The sequence below is a fragment of the Macadamia integrifolia genome, unplaced genomic scaffold (assembly GCF_013358625.1).
Source record: "Macadamia integrifolia cultivar HAES 741 unplaced genomic scaffold, SCU_Mint_v3 scaffold1009, whole genome shotgun sequence".
NCBI classification, from domain to species: Eukaryota; Viridiplantae; Streptophyta; class Magnoliopsida; order Proteales; family Proteaceae; genus Macadamia; species Macadamia integrifolia.
The window spans coordinates 1-11332 of record NW_024868053.1 but is presented as its reverse complement, the minus strand read 5'-3'; the positions used below and the strand labels follow the sequence as shown (position 1 = coordinate 11332).

At 39.7% G+C, this 11332-nt stretch overlaps 1 long non-coding RNA gene across 1 annotated transcript; it reads left to right on the top strand.

The window, feature by feature from the left end:
- Nucleotides 1-9415: 9415 nt before the first annotated feature.
- On the top strand, nucleotides 9416-10752 carry LOC122062379. Its single transcript, XR_006134927.1, has 4 exons — nucleotides 9416-9825; nucleotides 10039-10140; nucleotides 10247-10315; nucleotides 10485-10752. It is a non-coding gene; the product is annotated as an uncharacterized LOC122062379 (long non-coding RNA).
- Nucleotides 10753-11332: the final 580 nt, after the last annotated feature.

The following is an 11332-nucleotide window of genomic DNA, read 5'->3' as shown; positions in this document are numbered from 1 at the left end:
CATGATACTGATAAGACCTCGGCCACAAAGTGTAATCCATCTCCAAATATAGTCCCGGGTACACTATGCCAAAGAAACCTTGGCCACAAAGTGAAACCCGAGACCGTTTACCTAATCTGACATACATATCATAGTTGAGTATAGACTATGTGACACCGGTACCAATCTTCGGCCACGAAGTGCATCCATTTTCAAATACAGTCCTGGAGTACACGATACTAGCGAGATCTTGACTACAAAGTGTAACCTGCGACTACAACTAACTCTAATGCACATAATCAATACATGAATGCAACTTACATACGGCAATCACGGCACCAGTACCACCTCGTCCACACCAGATCCCACCATACATCTTCATACAATTCATATCATGATCGTAAATTGACAATGTAACATATCATCATCATATTTGTACAATTACTATTAAACATGTAGTTCTAAACATGGGAGCAATTTAATAATAATAAACATTCCAAAAATAAATACTGTCCATCCCTCACTTGTTTTACGATCGGGAGTGTTCTGGTTCAAGTATGGCCACCAATCGATCAATCCAATTCCGGCTTCGGGGCACGTGTGCATCATTGTCCTAGACAAAAAGGGAATAGTACATCAATACGCTTCAAAAACATCGGGAGGGACCCACACAGGCCACCCCCAAATGGTACAAACACTGTTCCTAAGTGATATACTGTTACTTGAAACAACCACTAGAAACAGGGCATTTCCATCGAAAATATCAGTATTGTTTCTTGTGGAGGTGACATAGAGCACATAAGGCTCTATGTCCACCGGAAATGTGCCACCAGAAACTATCCCAGTGAATCCGGTGGGCTGTTTCTGGTGGTGGTTCAAGGCAGTCTAACTATTTTGGGGCTTTCTAGCTCAGGCCCGATTATCGGGATTTGTTTCATGGAGTTTATAGGGAATGTTCTTAGCATGATTCTAAGCTAAGAAAATTCTAATTCCACCGGGCTGTTCAGGAGATACGTCAATCGAACGATCGAAACCCTAGTTGGTCTTTTGGCATTCCATGTTGTTAGAGTTCACTAGGCTTGGTTTGAGCTCAGTAACAACATCGGGAGGGTAGAACACGCATCCTACAATCTTAACATGGTGTGTACGCCAAGATTCCATCTATACCTAGCTTTTTCTAGGTCGAAATGAAGAGAGAGAGTGGTATAGGAGGATGTACTTACCTCCGGGAATGATTCTGGCAACAAAGCGGCAATCGACACCAAGTTAGGCCTCCAACTTTCTTTTTCTTCCTCTTCTCCTTCTTTCCTCTCCTTTTTCTCTCCTCTGCTACGTTGGGGACAAGGGAAATGAGGAAATAAATCCTCATTTCCCAACTTATAACTTAAGTGGGCCTTAGGGTCTGTTTGGTTTGGATCTCTTTTGAACCAATTGGGTTAAAATGAAATTCTGGGCACGAGGACTCACACATTTAGGTCCATAAAGTGCTCACATCACGAGAAAGGTGTGGAGAATTTATTGGGATCATCCGGAGTCATTTACGATGCGAGTGGTGGGAACCACGGGCAACCTCGACAACAACCTGTCAACCCACCAAAAATAGGCATCGGATCCAAGCCCAGGCTGCTTCCGGTAGCTTGTTTCCGATGGTGCTGTCTTGACAACTTGTTATCCCAGGGTTGGTCTCGCACGGGTGGTTACCCTCAGACATGCTCAAGGCTTTTTGAAAATTTTGATGTGTGTTGAAAATCAAGTGTGGGAGTCGGGTCACTTGCCGTCTGGGATCGAAAGGTATGAATCCCCTCCAGTTAGATAGGCACGCGATGCACGAACATGTGGGGTCATCCCTACCCCTTCGACAATGCATAGCCACGGGCCAATACCCGATAGTACTTTCAATCTCCGATCTGAGGCCTGTCACAGCAAATTTTCAAATTAGACCGGATTAGGGCTCGGGTGTAACATTTTAAGTGTCAATACATATTGTACTTATTGAGAATGATGTGATAAGGGATTAGCGCTAGTTTCACTAGGCCGATAGGGACAATTCTATCCTATTAGCCCATGGTTCTGTTTTAGGGTTAATGACTACGTTGAGGGTATTCTTGGCATTTTTAGTTATGGTAAAATATATAAAATAAGGGGAAACCTGAAATCAAACAATTCTGGTTTGATCGTAGGTTACTCCTCTTTTTGAGAGTTTTTCGATCGCATCTCTCTTTCTGTCTTTTCTCTTCTTTTCTCTTTTCTCTAGTTTGATTACAGGTATTTGGGATTCTAACATGGTATGCTAGCCTTTGTTATCAAATCAAGCTTTTCAAAACCCTCCTTGCTGATCTTAGTTTTGCCCTGAAATCTTCTGCTGTACAACCACCTATTGCTGCGTCTACCATGTATTAAATCACATGTAGTTTGATGGATCGTGCTCTATTGGTACTATGCTGAATATTTGAAGACCTTGGACTGCAGCCATCTTCTTCTTTAAGCTAAGGATTCCTACAAGGGCTTTAGTGTTAGTCATTGTGGTTCAGGTGTGGTTTGCTATTTTTTTGGTATTTCTATTACTCTATTTGTTTACTTTATTTTCGATTCTCATGGCTAAGACCAAGTCCGAAATAACCTAGAGGGGGGTGAATAGGTTATACTAGTGGAAATTAAAATCTTTTCGAATATATCAGATTCCCAAATATGATTATGAAATAAAAACTAATGCGGAATAAAAATTCACAATCACATTACACCGAAATTTATAGTGGTTCGACTTAATCCGAGTCTATTCCACTCCCTACAAGATCCTCTTGCAAGGTATTTTACTAGTTTTCCCTTTCAGTACAACAGGTAGGGAAGAAAACCTTTTACACAATCTCCTTTATAGGTAGAGAGACACCTTTACAATCTCCTTTAGAGCTAGAGAATCACCCTTACAATTTTATTTGGACAAGAGAATCCTACATTAGCCTAAGTACAGTCTAGACAAGTGTAAAGAGAAAAGTGGAATAAAGTTTTGAGGTACCTCATGCGGTGCGTGCAATGAATATGAAATGAATGAAAAATGCACCTTAGTTGTTTCCCTTTGTATATGAAGGATGATGGAGACTTCTAACCGGCAATTGAGTTCCTTGGAACTTAAACTTTAATCACAAAGTTGGTACTCGAAGAATAATGCTTCACTGTCACTCAATGGCTTTGATATAATTGTTTAATGCTCACTTAATTGTTAATTAATGAAGCCATTAGTGGGGTATTTATATGGGAGAGTGTTGGGCTTAATTTGGGTAACAACATCTCCAATTTAGGAATGAGTATAAACTCAAACGGCCAAAAATTGCCTCAGCCGGTAGGTACCGGATCATGTTACCGTTGTCCACATTATAGCCTTTAGACTCGTAAAACTAGCCATTGGAGGTGTTCAGGAGGCATCTGATAGTTATCGGTTCCATCTGTTAGGTATCGGATGGCCTCTGTTGGCCATATCTGAGATGTTAATCTCATTCGGAACCAAACCAGCCAATCAGTAGAAATTTCGATTCCATCCGGGAGGCACTGGGATGGTCTTTGTTGGTCATGTTTGAGAAATTTTGCTTCATAGAGTCTATCCGGTAGGCACTGGTTCAATCTGGTAAGTACCGGATGGCCTCTGTTTTGTGTTTTTGAGTGTCTATCAAATATGAACATGAGACCAACTACTTAGGTTGCACTAAAGGTCTTTCTAACACGTTTATGTATGAGTGTGGTGTGTGTCAGTGTGTGCTATTACAACATATACTAGAGATGAGTCTTTAAGTCTTCGATCACTTGCTTCGAGTCTTTGATCAATTACTTCAAGTCTTCGAGTCTTTGATCGCTTGCTTCGAGTCTTCGGGTCTTCTCCGTGCTATTCGGTCTTGAGCTCTAATTTCTTCTATTTGTCCACATTATTGAGCTAGAGGTTAAGCAAACCTTGTGTCTTGATCCTTCACATCGCACTTGGTATGAAAATGTTTAGTTGCACACACTTCTTTGTTATTGTCAAAACCGTTATGGAGAGTGGTATTCCCAACAAAGTCTACTACCTTTATGACTACTGCAACTATCTCGGATAATGTCAATATCCAAATTACTTCTTTTAAGCTCAAGGGAAGCTCGAATTACCTACTTTGGGCTCAGTTTGTGAAGGTTTATTATATGGCCAATGATAAACTTAAGTATATTACTTCTAATTCTCCTTCATGATCTGACAAGGGTTATGATGAATGGATGAAGGATAATACTTTGATTTTAATCTGGTTGTGGAATAGTATGGAACTAGATGTCGCTGCCAATGTCATATTTTACTCTACTACAAAGGGAGTATGGGAAGATTTAAAGAAAAATTACTCTCAAGAAAAGAACATGACCCGTATTTATGATATTTATGAGAAGTTGTTCCAGTTTTGCCAGTCTGACAGATCTCTTTCAGAATATTATTGTACTTTCAGGGGAATGGTTGAAGAACTTAATGTTTTCCAGCCCTTGACCACAGACATTGACAAATTGAAGGCTCAGCGGAATGAGTTTTTCGTTTCCAAATTTTTTACTGGTTTGAATAATGATTTGATGGCGGTGAATGGACATTTACTTGCAGGGGATACTGTTCCTACTCTGAATGACACTTATTAGCGATTGCCACATATCACTGCATCAAGTAAATCTGATCAGTCTTCCAATGACAATTCTGCCTTCCTTGCCAACCGTGGACGTGGACGTGGTGGCGATCGGGGTCTTAGTCATGGGGGAGTCATGGATCTGTTGGTCAAGGTTCTAGTGGATAGCCTTCCTTGCCAGTGCACTTATTACAGGAAGCCCAGTTAGCCAATCATGCAGTGTCAGATGATGATACTGATACAATGTCTTCTGTTGATGCTAAATCGAGACCTTCTGGAGATTCATCTACCAATTTGCACGATAACATCAATCAGTTGCTCCAGCACTTGCACATTCTCGAGGCATGCTCTCATACATCGAATGGTGGGTCTACATCCGTTGCCACCTTAGCTCATGCCCTTCTTACCACTACCTCTACCCCCTGGATCATTGATTCAGGTGTTTATGCTTATATGACTGGTAAGCCATCACTTTTTAAGACCTTTTTCTCTAGTACCAGTTCTACCAGTTCTAGGCCATAGTACTATCTCTCCTACCCCCTCTTTGAATTTATCTTATGTGTTATATGTTCCATAATTTCCATTAAGTCTTCATTCTGTGAGCCATCTAACTAGTTCATTAAATTGCTCAATAACCTTCTTTCCCTCTTACCGTGTTTTTCCGGATCTTCACACGAGGAAGACAATTGGTAGAAGGTGTGAAAAGGATGGTTTATATTATTTCAACTGTGGCTCTCCGACTTCTGCTACTGCTACTGTTGTTGGGGATGTGACTCATTTCCAATGGCATTGTTGTTTAGGACATTTATCTTTGTCTAGGTTGAAACTTTTATTTCCTAATTTAAAGTCTGTTCTTAGGTTAGAATGTGAGGCATGTGAGTTGGGCAAACATTATTGTGTGTCCTTCCCATCTCGCTTTGTCTCGTAATCTGTCTTTTTTTTTTCTTTAGTCCATTCTGATGTATGGGGTCCTTGCAGAGTTAGTAATAGATTTGGTTTTCGCTACGTTGTGACTTTTGTGGATGATTATTCTCGCCTTACATGGCTATACATATTAAGGGACAGATTTGAATTTTTATCTGTGTTTCAACAATTCTATATTGAAATAAAAACGCAGTTTGGTATTTTAATTAAGATTTTTCGTTCTGATATTGCACTAGAATATGCTCAAATAATATTTCTGATTTTTGTGCCAATCGTGGGATGATACATTAAACTAGTTGTGCCTATACCCCACAACAAAATGGGGTAGCAGAGCGCATGAATTGGCATCTTCTTGGGGTAGCTTGAGATATTATGATTCATATGTATGTTCCTAATAATTTTTTGTGTGATGGGGTTTTGACTGCACATCACTTGATTAATAGTATGCCGTCTTCAGCTCTCTCAGAAAGGTCTCCTTTTTCTATTATGTTCTCTACTTTGTTGAGTTTTCCTGTTTCTCCCCGAGTCTTTGGGTGTGTGTTTTGTTCATAATTTGCATACGCAAGTAGACTCTATTACTCACCGGAACTTTGTTAGTGCCGATGTGAATTTCTTTGAGGGCACATCATTTTTTTCTCCTCAGGTGTCCTAATCTAGTATGTAGTGATCTTCTCCATCTCCTCCACCTATTCCCTCTCTCTGTCTCTTATACCCTTCCCTGATGTTCCTAGTGCCATTGACTCACCTCTCCTATAGGTTTATCAGTGTAGGAAGAAGGTTGGACAACCAAGTGGAGAAACTAATACTCCAACTGATTCACTTCCTCCCCTACCACCTTCCTCTGGTGAATCTCTTCCTCCTTCTCCGCCTGATGACTTACCAATTGCTCAAAGGAAGGGTACATGTTCTTGCACTAAAAAATCTATGGTTATGTATCCTATTGATAACTTTGTTTCCATGTCTACTTCTCCCGTCTATGGTCTTGCCCTATCTCTTTCTACTAATCCTATTCCCTGCACCCATATTGATGCCCTAAGTATTTTAGGATGGAAGTTGCCATTGATGTAGAAATGGATGCTCTCTTGAATCATGGTACCTGGAGTCTGGTAGATTTACCTCTTGACAAGGATTTGGTGAAGTGTCGCTGGGTGTACACTATTAAGTACCACTCTGATGGCTCTGTTGAGCGGTTGAAAGCCCGTCTGGTTGCCAAAGGGTATACTCAGACATATGGAGTTGATTATTTTAAGACCTTCTCCCCAGTTGCTAGACTGAATTCTGTTCGTTTACTTATTTCTCTTGCTGTCAATTTTGATTAGCCCTTGTTTCAGTTGGACATCAAGAATGCCTTCTTGTATGGTGATCTACTGGAAGAGGTGTATATAGAGCAACCTCCTGGTTATATTGCTCAGGGGGAGAATAAAGGTCTTGTATGTCGCTTACACAGGGCTATCTATGGACTTAAACATTCCCCTCGGGCATGGTTTGACAAGTTCAGAACTACCATAGTGTTATTCTGATTATTTTCTCTTTTTTCGTCGCAGAGGTGATAAACTAGTTGTCTTAGTAGTTTATGTTAATGATATTATTATTACTGGTAATCATAAGGTAAGATTTTTTGAAGTGAAAGCTTATCTACAGCAACACTTTCAAACCAAGGACTTGGGCCAACTTTACTATTTTCTTGGGATTGAGGTGATCCGATGCAAGAAAGGGATCAGTCAGTCTCAAAGGAAATATATGGTGGATTTTTTATCTGATACTAATATACTTGCATCCAGACCTGTTGACATCCCTATGGATCCTCATCAAAAGTTTGGTCTTAATGATGGCGAACCTCTCAAGGATGTGCATCAGTATAGGAGTTTGATTAGCAAGTTAATTTATCTTACTGTGACTTATCTTGACATCTCGTATATTGTTGGAGTCCTCAGTCAGTTCATGTAGTTTCCTTAGAAAGCTCATTGGGATGCTACCATTCGTGTTCTTCGCTTCCTAAAGGGTGCTCCTGGAAAAGAGTATCTATCGTCCTAATCGGCATATGGAACTAATTGGCTATTCTGATGCTGATTGGGCCAGCTCTGTTAGTGATCGGAGATCTATTATGGGTTGTTGTACATTTGTTGGAGGTTATGTGGTTACATGGCATAACAAGAAGCGGATTCCCATTGCCCGATCTAGTGTCGAAGTAGAATACAGAGCTATGGCTCATACTACTACTGTGTTGATGTGGCTCCGGTCTTTACTCTTGGAGTTGGGATTTCCAGTGACCAAGCCTATGAAGATGTATTGTGACGACCAAGTTGCGATGTTCATTGCTAGTAATCCGGTCTTCCACCAGAGGACCAAGCACATAGAGGTGGACTGCCACTTTGTTTGTGATGCTGTTTTGAAGAAGATAATTGAGACCCCTTTTGTTCCTTCATCAGATCAGTTGGCTGACATGTTCACCAAGTCTCTTTTTGCTCCTTGTTTTCGTAATGGTTGTATTAAGCTGAGCCTGGGTGATGTGTATGGTCCAGCTTGAGGGGGAGTTTTGAGAATGACGCTAATCCCAATAAGGGATTAGCGCTAGTTTCACTAAGCCGATAGGGACAGTTCTGTCCTATCAGCTCATGGTTCTGTTTTAGGGTTAATGACTTTATGTTGTGGGTACTCTTGTCATTTTTAATTATGGTAAAATATATAAAATAAGGGGAAACCTGTGATCAAATAATTCTGGTCTGATCACAGGTTACTCCTCTTTTTGGGAGTCTTTCGATCGCATCTCTCTCTCTCTCTCTCTCTCTCTCTCTCTCTCTCTCTCTCTCTCTCTTCTTTGATTACAGGTATCTAGGATTGTAACAGTTTTGTTTTGGAGAATATGAAAAATACAATTTCGAATCATAAAACACTTTAAATAGGTAATATGTAAAATGAGTGCTTTTAATTGATTATATATGAAGGATGAGGTTTTTTTATTTGTACCAATATCAAATTTTTAAGATATAGTATCAATTAGTATCTGAGGATACGATAGGATACTTAGTACCTTGGGTTTATTTACTCACAATTTGAATCATTGGCTGAATATTTATTTATTTATTTATTTTTGTTTTAGGCGGGGGTGGAGAAGAATACTGCCCCTTAAACCATAGAGCTAAGTCGTTTCAATGTATTGTATTATTATTATTATGTTATTAGCAGGAAGGAAATTTAATGGAAGAGAAAAAAGAAAGGGGTGATTGGTAATGGCTCAAGAAGAGTCATTGAAGAAAAAAATAACAAGAGGACCAGTTCCATTATTTTGACCCCATTTGCCGAAAAATAATCGCAGCTCCCACCCCCACCCCCACCCCCCTGCGTAAAAAAAGAACCACCCACAGAAATGTCCCCAACAAAACCGCCCATGAAGCCGACTACACTGCAACACTACCACTGCCGATACTAGACCAGTTATGACCTTGCTTCTGGCACTGCAAAGGATTGGCTGGGGCTTTCCCTCTCTCCTTACCCATTCTGCCCCTACATACCATATCTCTGACGTCCTAAAGTTGTTTACCTGGATTTTATGGGATGTCTTAAAATATAAGCACCTCCTTGCTAATATTATCTCCCTTTGTGTGTTTTGAGGGAATTGGAAGTATGTCTCTCTGCTCCTAAAAGTAAATGTCAATTCCTTCATTTTGAAGTAGTGTTGTATATCAAAGAATCTCTTTGTTGTGGTCATGATTTATTTATTCTTGGAGATATTTTAGAATCTCTGAATTACATTGTGGGTAGCTGTCACTAGTGCAATGCAGTATTCATGCTTTCAAGTTGTAAAATTTCTTGATGGTTCCAGCTTCCAAGTCCAAATTCTTAAACTTAAAGAACGTTCCAATAAAAGGGGGGGGGGGGGAAGTGAAAGAACGAACATGCCTATCTTTGTGATTGTTTGACTGTATTTTGGGTCTCACTTGTGACTGTTTTTCTTTTCTGTTTCCCTAAGGTTATGTCTTTTGTTCATCAATGCTTCATTTTCTTCAGGCTAAGAGATGAAAACTCATTCTTTTGTTACAAAGATGCTCCAGAATTATTAAAACTACTTGAACATGCTGTCTCTGTTATCGAGCAAAACTGCTCTGATCTTCTACATCATTGTTGTTTTGGCTCTTGCCCTATTTTGGATGGTACTGGCTCTACATCAGCTTCTCTTCGGAATTTTCTCTGCTGTCCTCTTTTCAGTTGGAAAGATCAAAATGCTGTTGATTCTGTGCTTTGTCGATATACTATCCTAGCCATTGGGAATCTCTTAAGGGCTCTGGCTGCAGTTTATGAGGTAACTCTGAATGCTCAAGTAATGTTCAATTGGAAAGGGTCATGGTTAACTTATCATCATCCACCTTTCCTACAAAATTCTAATCCATCAGATGGAAGTGAAGTTAAGATTGTAGATATGGAATTGAATGTGAATGACGATTGCACTGATATGGATCATGTAGCTTTTGGTGGGAAGGGTGTGTCTTTCATTTCTTCTCATTCTTCTATGCAGTGGAAGTTGGACATGATTACCAATTTCTAGTTTTTCCTCAGCTCTGCCTTCATTACGGGGAAAATCTTGTTTGATCTCATGGAAAGAGAAAAAGATACTAAGGTGCATTACTCCCTGTTTATCGTTCAAGTTACTAATTTGCACTCTACATGTTTAGTGACTTTACACGAAAAAAATCCTTGTTTTGATTGTGGCTTCCTTTGATTAGGTCTGCGAGCATATTCGTTGCAGTCTCTTTGAACATTTTTCCCTGTCTTATTCTCATCTCTTGGACATGGTACTTCCGATCTCCACTACTATTGTGCCATGAAAGATTTCTTTATATATTATAAGCTGATAATCACAGGATTCCTTTTGGTTGGTACCTGTTAGAGAAGGCACATACATGTCCTAGTTTTAGTTCACTATGCAATCAATCTCTCTAAATAAACTCTTCTCTTATATAGGTTGCATCCGTGGAAAGCATGGCTGAAATGAGATATGAGTCTTAAACTCTCTTGTGATACTATTTTAACAATTGTGCATGTCTTGCTTGGGACATTGACATCCTCTGGTTCTGGTGGAAAGCATAAAAGTGTTAATCCATCTGTGCATGGAAGGGAATTTGAACAGGTATTCAGGAAAACTTTTGCTTTAACTTCTGTTTTGATAATAAGGGATGGAAATGTTTGAAAGGAAATAAAACAAATAAGTGGGTAGAGGAAATTTATGAAATGTTCTGCTTAAACTCTCTTGTGAAGATGGTGGAGCTACTTTACATAGCCTCATAGGTCAAAATTTCTGAAATTTATTGACCCTAGTCGACTTGAAACCCTTAGCGACTTGACAGTTTTACAAGGTTTCGGTCAACATTCTGTCGACATGACTATAGTGGTTGAAATGGTCAAATTTTGCTCGAAATGATTGAAATTTTGAATTGTATAGAAAAATTGTCGACATTTTACTTTCTAATTAATTGTATGATTTTCATGTTGCATGAATAAACCAACTCTTTTGATATTAACCCAATGGGGTAGTCGAGTTGGCAAGGGACTTATGCGTCAGGAAGCGTGTGGTTATGAGTTCGACTCCTCTTACCACTTTGGGAGCCACTCACACGCGGGTGTTTAGTAATCTTCGCTGCTTTCAGTGTAAGTTGAATGGTTCTCATTCAACTCCGGTATGAACTGGTTCATGCGGTTGTGGGGTCAGTATGGACCCGCGGGACTAATTAGGCCGAAGGCCTAGATACACGTTAGCAAAAAAAGAAAAAAAAAAAAAGATATTTCATATTTCAAAATTTAATATCTCTTGG